Consider the following 19,212-nt stretch of genomic DNA (forward strand, 5'->3'; position numbering starts at 1 on the left):
AGCTGTTAGCAGCCCTCACCTTCCCTTGGCAGCCGCTTCCCAGCCCCACTAACACTATGGCTCTGCACTTGCTCTACCACATAACACTCATCCACCCCCTACCGCCAAAGCCCAGCTCCAAAACAGACATCCACCGCATAAGGTTCCCACACAGGTGTGGCCAGGTGTCATGGTTTAACCCCGGCCAGCAACTAAACACTACACAGCTGCTTGCTCACTCCCCCTCAGTTGGGTGGAGGGAGAATAGGAAAGGTAAAAGTGAGAAAGAAACTCATGGGTTGAGATAAAAACAATTTAATAATTAAAAAGAAATACTAATTTTAAAAAAAAGAATTGCAAGGAGAAGATTAAAAAAAAGTAATAGGAAAATTAAAACCCAAGAAAGACAAGTGACGCAAATGAAAAAAATTACTCACCACCAACTGATACCCAGCCAGTCTCTGAACAGCAGCTCCCTCTGCCAACCCACCCCCCCATTTTTATTACCGTGATGGTATGGAATATCCATCCCTTTGGCCAGTTGGGGTCAGCTGTCCCAACAGTGTTCCCTCCCAACTTTTTTTGCACCTCCAATGTACTTGGCAAGGAAGTGTGAGGAGTAGAAAAGGCCTTGACACTGCATAAGCACTGCTCAGCAGAAACTGAAACATCAGATTATCAACACTATTTTCAGCACAAATCTAAAATATAGCCCTGTGCAAGCTACTGTGAAGAAATTTAACTCTATCCCAGCCAAAGCCTGTGCATTCCCCACCCATTATTCCATACCATTTATGTCATGTTGAGGTCCCACACTCACAATACATCCTCATTAACCACCCCTTCCTCTGTAAAATGTTTGTAAAATTTCCATACATATTCATAAAATATTCATTGAGTTCATTTGATCTATGACTTCAGGCTTCATCTGTTAAAGTATTCACTCAGGACAGGAGAGGGCACCAAAAGCAGTTCAAGTTGGGTCACGGCTGCACTTGCACTGCTTCTTGTGATGTTTGTTCTTCATTGGTTCAGGTGTTTCTGCTGTGGTACTTCCTATAACATGCAACTCAAATCGTGGGTTACAACAATTTAAAGTCTCCACCCCTGGTCCCTTTGGACTAGGCCATAACATTTAACTTTGCAATGAATTCCTCCTCTTGCCTCCAGCCTGGCTAGCAGTAAGAGGTACCTGCTGTAATACCTTTGACATAAGGTGGCCACAGCAGTAGTGACATAAAGCATCATGTAACACTGCCATCATACAACTCAAATCATGGATTATTTTCACCCAGAATTGAAGCACCTTAAGGTACACATTGGTCTTGCCCATCCTTCTACATTACCCACCAAGTGCACCCATGTCCTTGAGCAAAAACAATCCCATGAGTAGGTTTGCCCTTTCCTGAGGAAGGAATAACCCAGACTGTTTTTATGTACTGTGGGGACCTTGTCTCCTTCCACAGTGCCCAGGGGCTTTGATTGAGCAGGGCCAGGTCAACTGTCAGATCTTCTAGTGTAAACTAGCCAAGTGGCTTCTGCTAAATTTGTATCCAATGCTTGAATGTCCAAGCACTCATTGGTCTTGGTGTAGTTTTTAACTACATTGTATCATTCAATTTTCCCAGAGGCTGGTGCATGATAGGGGATGGGATACATCTCATCAATGTCATGCTTCTTGACCCAGGTGTTTATGAGGTTGTTTGGAAATGTGTCTCGTTGACTGACTGAATTCTTTCGGGGATGTCCTGTCACTATAAAACTTGCTTTCCAAGGCCCAACATAGTATTTTGGGCAGTGGGTCACATGGTTTCCACCATGTCAGTTCCAGGTGTACTGGAAAGCCCTCTACATGAAAGCAAGCTGTGACCTGCACTCTGCTGCCAAAGGGATTGAGAAAAACATATTAGCAATATCAGTTGTCTTACACCGTTTGGCTACCTTTGACTCCAGCTCATACTGGAATTCTAGCATGTCAGGTATGGCAGTAGTCCAGCTGCATGATCATTCAGGCCACAGTAGTCCACTGTTAGCTTCCACTGTTAGACTTTTGCACTGGCCATATGGGGACTATGTTGTGACTTAACCCCAGACGACAACACAGCCGCTTGCTCTGCCCCCTGCAGTGGGATGGGGGAAGGAATCAGAAAAAAAAAAGTAAAACTCGTGGGTTGGGGTAAACATAGTTTAATAGGACAGAAAAGGAAGGGAAAATAATAATAGAATATGCAAAACAAGTGATGCACAATACAATTGCTCAACACCCGCCAACGATGCCCAGCCAATCCGCAAGCTGCAGTGCTCCCAGCCAACTCCTCTTGGTTTATATACTGAGAATGATGTCATATGGTATGGAATCCCCCTTTGGCTCATTTGGGTCAGTTGTCCTTGCTGGTCCCCTCCCAGCTTCTTGTGCACTTCCAGCCTCTGCTGTCAGGGCAGTATGAAAAGCTGATAAGTCTTTGACTTAGTATAAACACTGCTTAGCAACAACTAAAACATCACCGTGTTGTCAACATAATTCTCATTCTAAATCCAAAACACAGCACTATACCAGCTACTAGGAAGAAAATTAACTTTATTCCAGCCAAAAACAGAACAATATCCACTCCTTATTCTATACCATCTATGTCATGGCCAGGTCCCACACTCTCTGATATGTTTTTCAAATAATTTCCTTTCTTAGTTTATGGGCCTTTAAAATGTTCATTTAAATGTCCCTTTATGTTCATTAAAATGTCCCTTTAAAATGTCTGACGAGTTCATGTAGTTCATGACTTCGGGCTCCATCTGTCATAACAATCTTTCTGGGAGGGAGGAATGGTGCGAAGTCAGCTCAGCAGAGCAGAATCAGGCTTCAGTGCAGTGGGGCGAGTGCGTGACATTGGGCACAGCAAGAGAATCATGTGTAGTGTTGGATGATTGCATGCTGAAGTCAGCTCTAATTCCATCACTACTGTGCTTCTCTTGGTTTTATCAAAGTTCATTCTTCATTAATCTGAGTCTTACTATAATACCATTGATATAGCATATAACAATTATAGTAATGATGACATACAGTGGCAGAGTTATAATTAACATAATTTAATTTAATTCATTGGCTATTCTCACATAAAGGCTCTTGAGTCACACATTGGATTTTTCCATCCTTCTGCATCATACACCAAGTGTACCCAGGTCCTTGAATAGGTTTGCCTTTGCCTAAGGCAGGAGTAACCCAGGCTGTCTTCCCTACCATGTTCTTTATGTGCACTACAGGGACTTTATCCCCTTTTACAGTATGTAAAAGTTTTAATTGAGCAGGGCCAGCCCAATTTGCAGATGCTCTAGTGTTGACTAACCAGGTGGCTTTTGCGAAATGTGTATCCCAATGTTTGAAGGTTCCACCCCCCACTACATTTAGTGTAGTCTTTAACAGTCCCTTATATTGTTTGATTTTCCTGGAGGCTGGTGCATGATAGGGAGTGTGATATATCCACCCAATGCCATGCTCTTTGACCCAGGTGTCTATGAGGTTGTTTTAGAAATTAGTCCCATTGTCTGCCTCAATTCTTTCTGGGGTACTGTGTTGCTATAAACCTTGGTTTTCAAGGCCCGGGATAGTGTTCCAGGTGGTGGCATGGGGCTTGGGATATGTTTCCAGCCATCTGGTGATTTCTTCCACCATTATAAGCGCATGGCACTTGCCTTGGTTGGTTTGTGGGAGTGTGATATAATCGATCCATGCTTCCCTATATTGATATTTCAGCCATCATCCTCCATACCAAAGAGGCTTTAACCGCTTGGCTTGCTTAATTGAAGCACATGTTTCACATTCATGGATTACCTGTGCAATAACATCCATGGTCAAGTCCACCCCTCAGTCACGAGCCCATCTTTATGTTGCATCTCTTTCCTTATGGCCTGAGGTATCATGGGCCCAGCAAGCCACAAATAATTCACCCTTATGTTTCTAGTCCAGATATACCTAAGCCACTTCAATCTTTGCAGCCTGATCCACCTGCTGGTTGTTTTGATCTTCTTCAGTGGCCCGACCCTTGGGTATATGAGCATCCATGTGATGTACTTCACAATCAGCTGGGCAGCAATATCTTGCCACAATGCAGCAGCCTAGGTAGGTTTACCTCTGCACTGCCAGTTGCTCTGGTTCCATTGCTGCACCCACCCCCACAGAGCATTTGCCACCATCCATGAGTCAGTATAAAGTACTGGCCGTTTTTCTCATTCAGCAATGGCTAAAGCCAGCTGGATAGTTTTCACCTCTGCAAACTGACTCAATTCACCTTCTCCTTCAGCAGTTTCTGCAACTTGTAGGGGACTCCACCTTCCATCTCCTATGCTTTCCTACAGTGTGACAGGACCCATCAGTAAATGGGGCATATTGCCTCTCCTTATACAGTGGGGCCTCATGTCACCTCCTCCTCTGGTGATATTCCAAAATCTTTGTCTTCTGACCAGTCCATAATCACTTCTAAAATTTCTGGGTGACTGGTGTTTCCTATTCGAGTCTGTTGTGTGATCAGTGCAACTCACTCCATATAGCATCAGTTGCATGAAGTGTAGAGGGGACCTGAGGCAGCTCTAACTCCTTCATATGCTGCCAATATGTCTTTTTCAGCTTGCGTATAGTGGGTCTTGGATCCTCAGTATCCTTGACTTCAAAACCCTGGGCATTAACATTGTGTCTCCCCTGGTGCTTTCTGCCAGAGGCTCCAGGTAGGGCCATTCTCCCTGGCAACAGTATAGAACACATTTTTAACATCTTGTCCTGCCCGGACCAGCCCAAGGGCTACTGCATGAACAATCTCCTGTTTAACTTGTTCAAAGGCTTGCTGCTTGATCAGTGCCCCATTTAAAATCATTCTTCTTCTGAGTCATTTGATAGAGAAGGCTTACAATCAGACTATAATTTGGAATATGCGTTCTCCAAAAACCCACAACACCTAAGAAAGCTTGTATTTCCTTTTTCCTTTTATGTGGAGACATAGCTGCTATTTTGTTGATCACACCCATTGGGATTTGACAACACCCATCTTGCCACTTTATTCCTAAAAAGTGGATGTCTTGTGCAGATCCCTTAACCCTACTTTGTTTCATGGCAAAAGCAGCTTTCAGAAGGGTTTGGATTTTCTTCCCTTTCTCAAAAGTTTCTGCTGTGTTGCCCCATACAATGATGTCATCAATGTATTGCAGGTGTTCTGGAGCTTAACCCTCTTCCAGTGCAGTCTGGATTAGTCCATGGCAAATGGTGGGGCTGTGTTTCCACCCCTGGGGCAGTCGATTCCAGGTGTACTGGACACCATTCCAAGTGAAAGCAAGCTGTGGCTGGCACTCTGCTTCCAAAGAGATTGAGAAAAATGCATTGGCAATGTAAATTGTAGTGTACCACTTCGCTGCCTTTGACTCCAATTTGTACTGAAGCATGGATGTCCAGCATGGCAGCACTCAGCAGTGGCATGACTTCATTAAAGCCATGATAGTCTACTCCTAATCTCCATTCTCTGTTAGACTTTTGCACTAGCCATATGGGACTATTAAAGGGTGAGTGAATCCTGCTGATCACCCCTTGACTCTCCAGTTGACAAATCAGCTTATGGGTGGGAATCAGGGAGTCTTAGTTGGTGTGATAGTGGCACTGGTGCACTGTTGTGGTAGCAATCGGCACCCATTGTTCTTTGACCCTCAGCAGCTCCACAACCAAAGGATCCTCAGAGAGACCAGGCAAGGTAAACAGCTGTTTAATTTCCTCCATCTCCAAGGCAGCTATACCAAAGGTCCACTGACACCCTTTTGGGTCCTTAAAATACCCTCTCCTGAGATAGTCTATGGCAAGAATACACGAAGCCTCTGAGCCAGTCACAATGGAGTACTTTTGCCACTCATTCCCCATTAGACTCACTTCAGCTTCCAATACAGTTAGCTGTTGGGATCCTTCTGTCAGTCCAGAAGTACAGATGGGTTCTGCCCCTTTATAACTTGATGGCATTAGAGTACACTGTACACCAATGACTACTAGAGCCTTATATTCCTGTGTACCTTCTATATTCTCTCTCCTGAGCAGGGGAACACTTACTCCTAATAGCCAAGATACTGGTCCATACAGGTGAGGAGTAGGATTTCCTTTTTGATTTGCTGGAACTTTCAAGACAGCTTCTTGCCTAGTATGTCTGGAAGTTTCTCCACAGCTGAAACAAGGGAGGAAGAGAGACTCTGTATTGCCAGAGTCAGCCAGGCAATTCATCCACTATTGGTCCCTCTTCATCTTCCCAGTCCATTACAGCCAATGTATTGGCATGCAATGATGGTGCACTCAATACAGACTTCTGCCACATGGGCTGGGTGTATTGGACGTCATCTGGATCTGTGAGTAACTGTACATTGTCTGGGTCATAATAAACCATCTCCTACATGGCTAATTCCCTCAAGTACTGGATACTTCTCCATGGTGATCCACTTGCCTGGATGATATACATATCTTCCTTGAAGGGATACCTTTCCCTCATGCCTAACAGAAGTCTCCTTCAGAGGCTGAGGACTTGTGTCTTTTTTTCTAACTGCTTTGTTGGTGCCCCCTTCCCTAGACAGGGATACAATCTGCTTGGTTTCCCTACCCTCTAATTGCAAGCTACTGGCCTCATATCCCAGCCTGAAAGCAGCCAGGTAACAATGTGCTCGCCTGGACAATGGCTGAAATATTTTTCATATCTTGCAGCTTACTCAGAGATATGGATCAGGTGATTACCATTGGTTCTGCCTCTTTCTCCTGTTCTTGTGATGACCCTGGTTCAGCTTCATCCCTTACTAAGTGAACTGATTTTTTTGTATATTTCTTCTTCTGTATAGGGGCAACTGATACCAGCATGGGTTGGTTCTCTGGTGCAGTGCCTGTCACGGTGGTTGAAGTAACTGTAGTACCTGTCATGGGGGTTGGAGCAGCTGTAATGCCTATCTCCCTGAGGTGCTGCGTAATATCGAGCAGTGTTTGGTAGATACTGGCCAGGGCTCAGCACAGTGCAGTAAGTTGTGCCTCTTTGGAACAGCCACAGCATTTTCCTTTGAAATATTCTATCACTTTATCAGTGTCCTCTAGTTGTTCAGGAGTGAAGTTCCAAACCACTGGAGGTGAGAAGTTCTCTAGATACCTGCCGATGTTCTCCCACATGCCATGCCACCCATGATTATCCAGCCTTGGGGCAGATCTCTGTATGATATTCTAAAACAGTTGTTTAACCTTAAACAAGACCTGGAACATATTCAGATGACATAGCAATAGGAACATTCTGGTTTGAACATCCCAAGGATATTCAAAATTCTCAAGAGCTATTGTAATTTGCCTGGAGGAGAATGGGAAGATGAAGGAAAGTGTCTCACCGATGGACTGGCTTTCCAAGGAGAAAAGGTAAAAGGTGTCATTATTAATAGTTTCTAATAGATGTCTCCCAAAGCACAGGGATGATGGCAATGCTGAGTACAAATACCAGATTAGTTTCATGACCAGCAATTCTGTCATATCATAAACTGGTCTTACAAAGCACAACATGATGGCTTTAACCCAGTTCCCATGGATGATAAACAGCACAACAGGGAGAATATACTGCAAGTAAGGTATCACATAGCACAACTTTACTGCATATATATTATTTACTTTATTCCAGCCGACAACAGGACAGACTATTAAAGGGTGAATGAGTCTTACTGATCACTCTCCAGTCGCTGAATCAGCTTATGGATGAGAACCAGGGAGTCTTGATGGGTGGGATATTGTCTCCAGTGCCACTGTCATGGCAGGAACAGGCACCTGCTGTCCTTTGATGTGCAACAACTCTACAACAGAAGGATTGTCTGAGAGATCAGGAAAGCTAGACAGCTGTTTACACTTCTCCGTACTCAAGGCAGCTATACCAAAAGCCCACCAACCCCCTTTTGGGTCTTCAAAGTACCCTCTTCTGAAGTAGTCTCTGCCAAGGGTACCTGAAGCATTCTGGACCAGACACAATAGGATGCTTTTGCCACTCGTTTGTAATCCAATGATATTTATTAGAATACACTGTGCACCAGTGTCCACTAAAGCTCAAACACAAAAAGGAAGCCTATAGAGAGTGGAAGCAAGGACAGATAGCCTGGGAGGGATACAGAGAGACTGTCTGAGCAGCCAGGAAACAGGTTAGAAAGGCCAAAGACCTGATAGAATTAAATCTGGCTAGGGATGTCAAGAGCAACAAGAAAAGCTTCTTTATGTATATTGGTGATAAAAGGAAGATGAGGGAAAATGTGGGCCCTCTCCAGAAGGAAATAGAAGACCTGATTACCAAGGATATGAAGAAGACTGAGTGACTGCAAGTGCAGAACCAGTTTTGACACTGCTGTGAAGGGGCTGCAAAAGGATCTTGAAGGGCATCAACAACATTCCCTCCTGGTACCTTCTCTGTGGGACACCTAGGCAGTGCATTTAAATGTTGCTGGTTCTAATGCAAGTACGTGTTCGGAGCCTAAACAAGCAGAGACCCCCCGATTTTGACACTGCCATGAAAAGGCTGCAAATGGATGTTGAAGGCCATCAACAACATTCCCTCCTGGTACCTTCTCTGCGGGATTCCTAGCTACTGCATTTAGATGTTGTTGCTGGTTCTAACACGAGTGTCTGTTCGGAGGATAAAAAAACAAAGCCTAAGTCCTTCTAGGCCTGTGAACATGCTGCAAAGGGATAGTGAAGACCATCAACAATATTCCCTCCTGGTACCTGCTCTGTGGGATACTTAGATAGTGTGTTTAAATGTAGCTGGTTCTAATGTGAGTGCGTCTTCATGGGCTAAGCAGGCAGAGACCCCCAGTTTGACACTGCTGTGCACAGGCAACGATTGGATGGTGAAGTACAGGAATAACATTGCCTTGTGGCACGTTCTCTGGGATTCTGAGATGCTGCATTGTGATATTGTTGCTGATTTTGGCACGAGTGTGTAGTCGGGGGTAATCAAGCTCCAGACATGGTAGGACTTTGGATGTGCTGCAAAGGGATGGTGAAGGCCAGCAACATTCCCTCCTGGCACCTTCTGTGTGGGATTCTTAGATGGTGCATTTAGATGTTGTTGTGGCTTTGGCATGGGTGCATAGTCAGGGGCTAAGCATGTGTAAAGGCCCACTTTTTGTAGGACTGTGAATGGATTCCAATGGGAGGGTGAACGCCAGCAACCACATTCTTTCATGGTGTGTTCTGTGCGGATCCCCGGTGGTGCCTTTAGATGTTGTTGCGGGGTCTAACATGAGTGTGTCCTTGGGCTCTAAACAAGCACAGAGCCCCAAGTATGTTAGGGCTTTGAACAGGCTGCAAAAGGATGGTGAAGGTCAGCAATAACATTCCCTCCCAGTACATTCTCTGTGGGATTCCTAGATGGTGCATTTACATGTTTTTGCTGGACCAGCCTCATGTACATAGTTGGGGGCAAACACAGACCAGCTGTATTGGTAGGGCTGTGAAGGGGCTTCAGATGGATCGTGAAGACCAACAACAACATTCTCTCCTGGCACATACTTGTGGAATTTCTAGATGGTACTTTTAGATATATTTGCTGTTTCTAACACAAGTGCGTGCTTGAGGGCTAAACAAGCACAGAGACCTAGTTCTCCTAGGGTTTTGAACAGGCTGGAAAGGGATGTTGAAGGCCAGCAACAACATTGTCTCCTGGTACATTCTGTGTGGGATTCCTAGACTGGACTTTTAGATGCTGGTGTTGGCTCTGGTGTGAGCACATGTTCAAGGTTTAAGAGAGCGCAACACCACAGTTATGGTAGGGCTGTGAAAGTGCTGCAAAGGGATGGTGAAGGCCAGCAACAACATTCCCTCCCAGTACCTTCACTGTGGCCTTCCCAGCTGGTGCATTTAATTGTTGGTGGTGGCTGTGTCACAAGTGTTTATTCAGGAGCTAAGCAAGTGCAGAGCTGCAGTTCTGCAAAGGTGTGTTGAAGCCCAGCTACCACATTCCATCCTGGTACCTTCTCTGTGGCATTCCCAGCTTGTGTGTTTAGAGGCTGATGCATGTCTGGCACAAGTATGTGTTCGGGGGCTAAGCAAGCATAGAGCCACAGTTATGGAAGGGCTGTGAATGGGCAGCAAAGGGATGGTAAAGGCCAGCAACAACATTCCCACCTCCTACGTTCTCTGTTGCATTCCCAGCTGGTGCATTTAGATGTTGTTGCTGGCACTGGCATGAGTACTTGTTCAAGTGCTAAGCAAGCACAGAGCACCATTTCTGGTGGAGCTGTGAGAGGGCTGCAGGTGCATGGGGAAGGCCAGCAAAAGCATTCCTTCCTGGCACTTTTTGTGCAGGATTACTAGATGGTGTGTTTAGGCGTTGTTTCTAGCTCAAGCTCGAGAATGGTGTCAGGGTAAGCAAGTGCAGAGCCTCAGTTATTTTAGGGCTGTGAATGGACTGCATATGAATGGAGAAGAGCAGCAATAACATTCTCTCCTGGCACATTCTGTGTGGTCTTCTTACGTGGTGCATTTATATCTTGTGGCTGCTTCTAACACAATTCCATGTTCTGGGCCTAAAAAGAGCAGACTGTCAGTTCTGCTAGGGCTGTGAATGGGCTGCAAAGGGATGGTGAAAGGTGGCAACAACATTCCCACCTCGTACGTCTCTGTTGTATTACCAACTAGTGTGTTTAGGTGTTGTTGCTGTCTCTGGCACCAGTGCATGTTAGCGGGCTATGCAAGCACAGAACACCATTTGTTATAGGGCTGTGAACAGAATGCAAAGTGCTGGTGAAGAACAGCCACAATATTCCATCCTGGCACCTCCTCTGTAGGATTACTTGACAGTGTGCTTAGATGTTGTTACTGGATCTAATGTGAGTGTGTGTTCGGGGCTTAAGGAAGCACGGAACCCCAGTTTTGACACTGCTGTGAACACGCAAAGGGGTGGTGAAGGCCAGCAACAACATTTCCTCCTGTTACGTTCCCTGTGGGATTCCTAGCGGGTGCGTTTAGATGTTGATGGCTCTGCAATGAGTGCATGTCTGGGGGCTAAGCAAGTGCAGAACCCCAGTTTTGGCACTGCTGTGAATTGCCTGCAGTTGGATGGTGAAGGCCAGGAATAGCATTGCCTCCTGGCACCTTCTCTGTGGGAGACCTAGAAGGTACATTTAGATGTGGCTGCTGGCTGTGCACCAAGTGCATGTTCAGGGCCTAAGCAAGCACAGAACGCCAGTTTTGACACTGCTGTGAATGGGATGCAAAGGGATGTTGAAGGTCATCAACAACATTCCTTCCTGGTATGTGCTCTGTGGAATACTTCGATGGTGCGCTTAGATCTTGTTGTTGGGCCTAACGTGCGTGTCTCATGGGGGATAAAAAAGTGAAGCCTCAGTTCTTATATGGCTGTGAAGGTGCTGCAAAGGGATGGTGAAGGCCAGCAACAACATCTCCTCCTTGTACCTTTCCTGAGGGTGTGTTCAGATGTTGCTGCTGGCTCTGCAGTGAGTGCATGTTTGGGAGCTAAGCAGTCCGCAAAACCCCAGATTTGACACTGCTGTGAACAGGATGCAAACGGATGTTGAAGGCCAACAACAACATTTCTTCTTGGTGCCTTCTCTGTGAGATACCTAGATAGTTGTGAGAGACGAGAAACCAGGCCTGCGAGAAACTAAGAAAAGCAGCCTGAGAAAGCAAAAGTTGAGGCTGATCAAAGAAATGCTTCAAACACTCGCAAGACAAAACTGTGAGTCACAGCGTGGATAGTGTGGAGGTCGAAGCTGATAAGGCTGCCCGAATAACACAAGATGCAGCTGGAGGAGGGAGCCTTGTGGAGACAGGACGGCTCTGCTCTGGTGCACCTGGCCAAATTTCAAGGGTCATCTGTCCGGTGCATGATCTTTGCTTTATTATCCACGAAATGCATATTAAAGTTAATACCCCTCAATATGCTAACAAAGGCTAACATGATCAAGCTAATTACATCATCCCGTGAAACACCTTACCCCTCAGTGTACATGGGATACGTAGGTATGTGGGTCGACCTAGGGGACGGACCCAAGGAAAGTGTGTATAAATCAAGGTGGGGGAAAGAAATGGGGGTGGGGGGGCCTGGAGAGTGCAGTGAAGCGAAGAAGATGGATACAAGCGAAAAAGATGGATGCCTCCTGGAACCCTCGCTGGCAGGATCAGCACAGAAACCAGTGATCTGTATTTCCCCATTCCCTCTATCTCCCTCTTTTCCCTTTCCCATTAAGAAATGCAAGGCATATTGTATTACTTGCCACAACTTGCTATATACTTAGCCAATTATCGTGTGTTCAATTAGTACATTGTGGGTAGTTAATAAATGTTTGGACTTTGAGACTTGTCTCACCGTTGTCCACTCCACTGGGGATTTGTGAATCTGAGTCACTTGTCTCCCTCGTCTGAACGGGATGTGACAATAGTGCATTTAGATGATGCTGGTTCTAATGCATGTGTTCGGAGGATAAAAAAACAAAGCCTAAGTTCTAGGGCTGTGAACGTGCTGCAAAGGGATGGTGGAGGCCATCAGCAACATTCCCTTCTGGTACCTTCTCTGTGGGATACCTAGATAGCGCATTTAAATGTTGCTGGTTCTGACACGAGTGCGTGTTTGCAGACTAAGTTACAAGAGACCCTCAGGTTTGACACCGCTGTTAACCGGCTGCATTTGGATGTAGAAGGCCAGGAATAACATTCCCTCCTGGCACGTTCTCTGTGAGATTCCTAGATGCTGCATTTAGACGTTGTTGCTGGCTTTGGCGTGCATGCGTAGTCAGGGGTTAATCAAACACATAGCTCCAGATTTGGTAGGACTTTGAATGCGCGTCAAAGGGATGGCGAAGTCCAGCAACAACATTCCCTCCTGGCGGCTTCTGTGAGGGATTCCTAGATAGTGCGTTTAGATGTTGTTGCTGGCTCTGGTGCGAGTTCGTTGTCAGGGGCTATCATGTGTAATGCCCCACTTTTTGTAGGACTGTGAATGCATTGCAAAGGGGTGATTAAGGCTGGAAGCACCCTGTCCTGATACATTCTGTGGGGTTCCCCTATGCTGCCTTTACATGTTGTTCCTGGGTATAATGTGAGTGCATCATTGGGGTAAAGGTTAGCGCAGAGCCCCACTTTTTGTAGGGCTTTGAACAGGCTGCAAAGGGATGGTAGAGACCTGTAATAACCTTCCCTCCTGGCACCTTCTATGTGGGATTTCTAGATTATACGTTTAGATGTTGCTACTGTCTAAGGCGTAAGTGTGTGTTCAAGGGCTAAGACAGCACAGAACTCCAGTTTTGACACTGCTGTGAAGGGCCTACATACAGATGTTGAAGGCCAGCAAAAACATTCCCTCCTTGTGCCTTCTCTGCAGGATTCCTAGATACTGCATTTAGATGTTGTTGCTGGATCTAACACGACTGTCTGTTCAGAGGCTAAAAAAATGAAGCCTGAGTTCTTCTAGGCCTGTGAACATGCTACAAAGGGATGGTAAAGGCCAACAAAAACATTCCTTCCTGTTATGTGCTCTTTGGGATTCTTAGACCATGTGTTTACATGTTGTTGCTTGGTCTAACATGAGTGAGTGTTCGGGGTCTGAGCAAGCACAGAGCCTCAGTTTCAGTAGGGTTTGAAGGTGCTACAAAGGGATGGTGAAGGCCTGCAACAATATTCCCTCCTGGTACCTACTCTGTGGGATTCCTAGATTGTGCGTTTAGATGTTGTTGCTGACTCTAACGTGAGTGCGAGGTTGGGGGGCAGGGAAGTGCAAGCCTCAGTTCTGCTAGGGCTGTGAACAGGCTGCAAAAGTATGATGGCCATAGAGTTTTCCTTCCTGGTACGTTATCTGTGGGATTCCTAGAGGATGCATTTAGGTGTTATTGTTGGCTCTGGTGCGAGTGTGTTTTCAGCACATAAGCAAGCTTAGATCCCCCATTTTAGTAGGACTATGAACAGGGTGCAAAGGGATGATGAAGACCAGCAACAACATTCCGTCCTGGCACCTTCCATGTGGCCTGCGCAGATGGCGTATTTTGATTGTGTGGATAAGTCTGGCGCGAGTGCATGTAGAGGGGCTTAGAAAGTGAGGAGCCCCAGTTTGGCTCTTGGACTTTACAGGCTGCAAAGAGTTGCTGAAGGCCCGGGAAATCATTGTCTCCTAGCATGCTCTGTGTGGCATGTGCAGACAGTGTATTTGGATGGTGTGGCTGGCTCTGACGTAACTGTTTGTTCAGTGGCTTAGCAAGGGCAGAATCCCAGTTCGGTTCGTGTGCTGAACAGGCTGCAAAGGGTTGGGAAAGGCCAGGGACAGCATTACCTCCTAGAAAATTCTGTGTGGTCTGTGCTGATAGTGTCTTTCAATGGTATGGCTGGCTGTGACATGAGTGCTTCTTCAGGGCAAAGGACGCACAGAGTCCCAGATTTGCTCTTGGTCTGAACAGGCTGCAAAGGGCTGATGAAGGCCATGGACAGCATTCCGTCACCGGATCTTCTGTGTGGTCTGTGCAGATGCTATGTTTTACATTGTGGCTGGATCAGGCATGAGTGCTTGTTCAGGGGCAAAGCAAGAGCAGGGCACCAGATTTGCTGTTGGGCTGGACAGGCTGCAAAGAACTGGTGAAGTCCAGGGACAGAATTCCCAGCTAGCACCTTCTGTATACTGGGCAGATGCTGGGTTTGGAAGTGCACATTCAGGGTCAAAGAAAATGCAGACCCCCAGATCTGCTGTACAGCTGGACAGTCAGCAGAGCACTGGTGAAGGCCAGGGAGAGAATTTCCTGCCAGAGCCTTCTATGTGCTTGGGCAGATGGCATAATATGGTAAGACAGCTTGTTGAGGGCCAAAGCAAGGGCAGAGCCCCAGATTTGCTATTGGGCCCGACAGGCTGCAAAGCATTGCTGAAGGACAGGGAGAGAATTTGCTGCTAGCACCTACTCTGTGGTTGGACAGATGGTGTATTTGGATGGTGTGGCTACATCAGACGTGAATGCTTGTTCGGGGCAAAGAAAGTGCAGACCTTCCAGATTTACTGTTGGGCAGACCAGTCTGCAAAGCAGTGGTGAAAACCAGGGAGAGAATTCCCTGCCAGCAGCTTTGGTGCGGTTGGATAGAAGGCGTGTCTGGATGACGTGGCTGGGTCAGTCATCAGTGCTTCTTCAGGGGCAAAGCAAGGGCAGAACCCCAGATTTACTGTTGGCTGAAAGGGTGACAAAGCTCTGGTGAAGGCGGATGTTGTGGTTTGAACTCAGCTGGCAGCCAGTTGGCACATGGCCAGCCATTCATCTCCCCCCTCCTCAGTGAAATAGGGGAGGGACAAAAAGAAGAAAATTTGTAGGTTGAAAAAAAAAAAAAAATTTACTAATAGTAACAAGAAACAACAGTGACAAAATGTAAGTCCAAAACGGGTAAAATGCAGCAGTGGCTTACCGAGCACGGCAACAGGTACACAGCCCACCCCCCCCAAAGCAGCAATCTGACTGCACCAGAAAATCCCGCCATGCGTGAGGGAGAGCCCCGGGTCCGCCTATATACACTGAGCATGACATCACATGATATAAAATATTCCAATAATCGATTGGAACACGGCCCTCTAGCTGTGCTCCCTCTCAGCCCAAGGAAAGTTAACTCTATCCTGGCTGAAACCAGGACAGCAGAGGGAGAGAATTTCTTGTTAGCACCTTCTGTATGGTTGGCAGATGGTGTGTTATAAGGTGTTGCTGGGACTGGCAGCACAGCTTTTTCAATAGCAATGGAAGTGAAGAGCCCCAGATTTGCTATTTGGATGGACAGGCTGCAAAGCACTGGTGAAGGCCAGGGAGAAACTTCCCTGGTAGTACATTCTGTGTGGTTGGCAGCATCATGTGCTTGGTTTGTGTGGCAGGGTCAGGTGTGAGTACTTCTTCAGGGGCAAAGCAAACACAGAGTGCCAGATTTGCTATTGCACTGGACAGGCTGCAAAACACTGGTGAAGGCCAGGGAGAAAAAAATACTGGTAGCATATTCTCTGTAGATCAGCACACAGTACGTTTGGCTGGTGTGGCTTAGTCAGGCATGAGTACTTATTCAGGGGCAAAGGAAATGCAGAATCCTCTATATTGTGTTGGACTAGACAGGCTGCCAATCACTGTTCAAGGACAAGGAGAGAATGTTCAGCTACCACATACTGTATGCTTGGGCACATGATTGGTTTGAAAGGTGTGGGTTGATCAGTTCTGAGTGATTCTTCATGGACAAAACCAGGGCAGAGGCCCCGATGTGCTGCTGGACTGGACAGGCTGCAAAGCTCTGATGAAGGCCAGGGAGAGAATTTCCCGCCAGGACTTTCTATGTGCTTGGGCAGATGGTGTGGTCACAAGATCTGTCTGGATATGGCAAGACACCTTGTAGAGGGCAAAAGCAAGGGCACAGCCCCAGATTTACTATTGGGCCCGACAGACTACAAAGCTCTAGTGAAGGCCAGGGAGAGATTTTGCTGCTAGCACCTGCTGTATGCTTGGGCACATGGTTGCTTTGGAAGGTGTGGGTTAATCAGTTGTGAGTGCTTCTTTATGGGCAAAGCAAGGGCAGAGCCCCAGATGTGCTCTTGGGCTGGACAAGCTGCAAAGCTCTGATTAAGGCCAGGGAGAGGATTTCCTGGCAGGACCTTCTGTGTGTTTGGACAGACTGTGTGTTTGAAAGATGTAGGTACGTCAGGCACGAGTTTTTGTTCAGGCGCAAAGCAGGCACAGAGCCCCAGATATGCCATTGAGCTGGACAGCCTGCAAAACACTGCTGAAGGCCATGGAGAGAATTTCCTGCCAGCACCTTCTATGTGCTCAAGGAGATAGAGTGTTATAGATGATGTGGCTGGATAAGGCAAGAGAGCTCTTTGAGGGCCAAAGCAAGGGAAAAGACCCCGATTTACTGTTTGGCACAACAGGTTGCAAAGCACTGTTCAAGGAGAAGGAGACAATTTGCTGCTGGCACCTGCTATGCTTGGGCAGGATTGTTTTGAAAGGTGTGTGTTGATCAGTTGTGAGTGCTTCTCCATGGGCAAAGAAAGGGCAGAGCCCCAGATGAGCTCTTGGGCTGGGCAGGCTGCAAAGCTCTGATGAAGGCCAGGGAGAGGATTTCCTGGCAGGACCTTCTGTGTGGTTGGACAGATTGTGCGTTTGGAAGATGGAGCTAGGTCAGGCTTGAGGACTGCTTCTTGGGCAAAACAAGGGCAGAGCCCCAGATGTGCTGCTGGGCTGGACAGGTTGCAAAGCTCTGGTAAAGGTCAGGGAGAGAATTTCCTGCCAGCACCTTCTATGTGCTTGGCAGATGGTGTGTTCACAAGGTCTGTCTGGATATGGCAAGACACCTTGTTTAGGGCCAAAGCAAGGGCAGAGCCCCAGATTTGCTGTTAGTCCTGAAAGTCTGCAAAGCACTGCTGAAGGACAGGAGGAGAATTTGCCGCTAGCACCTGCTGTATGCTTGGGCACATGCTTGGTTTGGAAGGTGTGGGTTAATCAGTTGTGAGAGCTTCTTTATTGGAAAAGCAAGGGCAGAGACCCAGATGTGCTGCTGTGCTGGAGAGGCTGCAAACTTTTGCTGAAGGCCAGGGAGAGAATTTTCTGCTAATACCTTCTGTGTAGTTGGACAGACTGTGTATTTGGAAGGTGTAGCTAGGGCAGGCATGAGTTTTTGTTCAGGCACAAATCAAGCACAGAGCCCCACATGTGCCGCTGGGCTGGACAGCCTGCAAAACACTGCTGAAGGCCTGTAAGGGGCTGTGTTGGACTGTGTTTGTCTCAACATTGTTGCTGCACCACTACCACTTCCTGGCCTCAGCATCCTGTCGCCGTGGAGGAGTACGCTCTGAAGGAGACGAATGGTCCCCGACAAAACCACAACATCCGCCCGAAGCTGACACTACAACATCCTTGGCAGTGCCTACCAAGCTGCACCTGCGCGCGAGCCGGGTGGAGAGGAAATCGGGGTGAGGAAGCTGTGCAGAGGCTGGAGACGCCTCAGGTCGACCCCCCGCTGGCACGATCACGGTGAACACCTGGGCATGCGCGCATGGATGACCATGGGGCAGCACGTGTTACAATGAGCTCCGTGGAAATGGGCAGACTTTTCGGAGAAATCGTGGGGACTGGTGCAATAAAAGTACTGCGTACTCCTCTCTCGGGATCACTCTTGTTCTCCATCTTGTAGCTTGGAGCACCATCACCTGCACCGAGACCAAGCCAATGGTACATCGCTGGATTCGTGGTGGTAATTATTCTTGCCCCATCCCTACTATTTTCTTGCTTAGAGATTCTGACTTTCCTTTTCTTTTTCTCTCTGTCCTATTGCTGTTATCAGTTCTTACAGAAAATAAAGTTTACAAGGTTGTACGGCATCTGACCTCGTTTGTGTTTAAATATCACTCCTGGGATCGTTTAAGAACCCTCCCCGATATCGGATCGGGACATTTTTAAATTGGTGTCACAGACAGGATCCCTCGAAGTGAAAGTACCACACAGCCTTGCTGAAATTGAGAACCTCTTAGTGTTGCAAAAAGACGAGCCCTGACGGGTTGTATCCCTAAGACGACTACTCCACCTGTTAGTGACTGTAAAAGTGTCTACTTCTCGGAGATGTAAGGAGTGGAACCCTGTGTTGCGTAACTTTACATGCTGCCTCTCTGAGACGACCACTCTGATCTTTTTGACTCAGTAACATTGTGTACCTCTTAGGGACATAAGGAGTAGGATACTGTGTAACTGAGGGGCTGCTGTTTTTCTTGGAAGAAAAATGAGTATTGCTTTAGAAAAATCCTCGAAAGATGAAAGACCCTGTAAGGAACTGTGTTAGACTTTGCTTGTCTCAACATTGCTGTTGCACCACCACCACTTCCTGGCCTCGGCACCCTGTTGCCATGGAGGAGTACGTTCTAAAGGAGACAAAGGGTCCCTGATGAAACCACGACATTCACCCGAAGCTAAATCGGGGTGCGGAAGACGCGCGGACCAGCATGACCAGCGCGAGCACCTGGGCATCCGCGCGTGGAAGACCACGGGACCAGGAGCCCCATGATCAGGGTAAGACGTGCAGGCTGGCACGAAATGGGCGGACTCTTTGGAAAAGGTCGAGGGGACTGAGACAATAAAAGGACTGTGTACTCCTCCCTCGGGGCGCACCTTCTTCGACACCTGTTACTTGGAGCTGGGACCTCGGCAGAGCTTGGAGCTTGGAGTCCCCATCACCTGCACCGAGCCCGAGCCAACGGAACATCGCTGGAT

This window comes from Strix uralensis, chromosome Z (assembly GCF_047716275.1).
Source record: "Strix uralensis isolate ZFMK-TIS-50842 chromosome Z, bStrUra1, whole genome shotgun sequence".
Classification (NCBI taxonomy): domain Eukaryota; kingdom Metazoa; phylum Chordata; class Aves; order Strigiformes; family Strigidae; genus Strix; species Strix uralensis.